This window comes from Plectrocnemia conspersa, unplaced genomic scaffold, assembly GCF_051122295.1.
Source record: "Plectrocnemia conspersa isolate PC_06_02 unplaced genomic scaffold, ASM5112229v1 ptg000008l, whole genome shotgun sequence".
NCBI classification, from domain to species: Eukaryota; Metazoa; Arthropoda; class Insecta; order Trichoptera; family Polycentropodidae; genus Plectrocnemia; species Plectrocnemia conspersa.
The window spans coordinates 7249111-7251166 of NW_028277172.1; positions in this window are offsets into that span (position 1 = coordinate 7249111).

Sequence of the window (2056 nt, forward strand, 5' to 3'; positions counted from 1 at the left end):
TGTCACGAACATAATTATATTTCTTAGATATTAGAATAAGATATTCTTTGATTTAAGATTCAGTCTAATAAAATAATACATTGTTATAATTGTATAGCCTAAACGTGAGTTTTAATGCATAACAATCTAACTTGATATTTCTCTTTTATAAGCTTATTTGTTGAAGTTAAAATCTTTTTTGATTATTTTTTGACCAGATGAAAGACAAAGACTTATGTTATAAAATGTATTTATAGAACTTATAAAGCAAATTATTAAACAATATTAAAATTATATAACATTATAATTAATAAATAAATATCTAGAATATAATGACTAATTAATAAGTCGATGTTCATTCATATAATTCATGGGTGACGCTGGGTTTTGGTATTATGTAAAACATTTCGCCTAATTAATATTGATCATGTTATAGAACAAACACAAAACCTGTTTACCGATAGCCGAATAATGCCGGATTTTTGTTAAAACGTCTTCTAGAAAAACCTAAGGTAGTGTAAGACTCATAATTTTTTTAGAAACCGCAATATATCCGCTTAGGAATATTAAACAATATATTGAATATTTATATATAATACAAATATATGTAAAATATTTTAAAGTTTAAAAAAGTAAGAGTGAAAAAATAGTTTATTAGATGTATTTTATAAAAGCTCTTAAATAATAATGAATCACTTGTCTGCAGAATGAAACGGAGTTTTATTTTATTATACAACGTTGCATAATTGAATTTTTGGTAATGAGACAAGAAATTATTTACAACCAATTTCTTACATACAAAATATATGATTTAATATTTATATTTAAAATTATTATGTATCAAAGTCATTGTTTATTGAGTTATTGACCGACAGATAATTATTACGTGTGTCTATTTTTATCATGACGCAATATAGCAACAAAAAATATTAACACACTGATGCAATTTCTTTCAGTGAAAGGCGTCATTGACATTGGTAATGATTTTAGTGTTTTGCCATGAATTAGATTTGCGTTTGTATGATGCTTTGTGTCGAGTTCATACACATGCGCTTCCTACTCTTAGTTCGTTTGGCTAATACGATGATTCGGAGTGGAAACAGAATATGTTAATATTCATTAAATATATAACAAGAATTCTTTGTTTAACAGATGGGTATTGGGCATCGCTGTATATTGGCGCATTTCATTTCATTGTATGTATTTGTTTTGGCCTCGACTGTTTATATTATTCATTTAATAGGTACATTCTGCGAATGCTTCTAATCAGATTAACTAGGCGAACGGCACGTGAGCTTGTATAATGTCGACTTTAACAATAAACTTCTTAGTAAATCGTAAATAACTATTGCAATAGGTTTTATAATACTATGTTATAATATTAAGTCGTTGCAATAAATTTTAATCTCACAATCAAGAGGTATTCCTGACAATATTGCTTCAAAAACTGAAATTTGCTTTAGGCATCTAATTAAATTGTCAGTTAGTGGTAAATAGAGTTTGTCTACAAATAGAAGAGCAATAGCACACGCCATAACTAGTGTGCATTCCTCAGCGATTATAAACCACAGTATTTCAAAGCTTTTAAAATAAGACCTACACAACATACATAGTCGTTATGTCAACTAGATAAAACTCCATCATTCCTCAAAAAGTAAACATATTTTTTATAAATAGGACAAGAGGACAGAATTTTTTTGAAAGTATTTAATCAGCCAGACGTTAACGCAAAACTTGGGAGACCAGTGACTGTGAAAGTTTACCCATAGCTACGCACTTTAGGAAATTCTACATCCGGCCTACAACGATTTAAAGAATCCAGTGTTGCTTCAAGAACCATAAATCTGTATTATATAAAAATTTAAATACGCGAAACTTTGCCTATTTTAGTTCTATAAATGTATAAAAATATAACAATGAAACACTCAGTAACTATATGATGAGCCATCAATAATATATGACCACTTAATAAGTACAAACGGTCTATATTTTTTTCATAAATGATGTTATAATATTCAATTTTTACATAGCCAATTCATAATGTATTAGGTCTAACACACTTCATTGTTTAAATGTA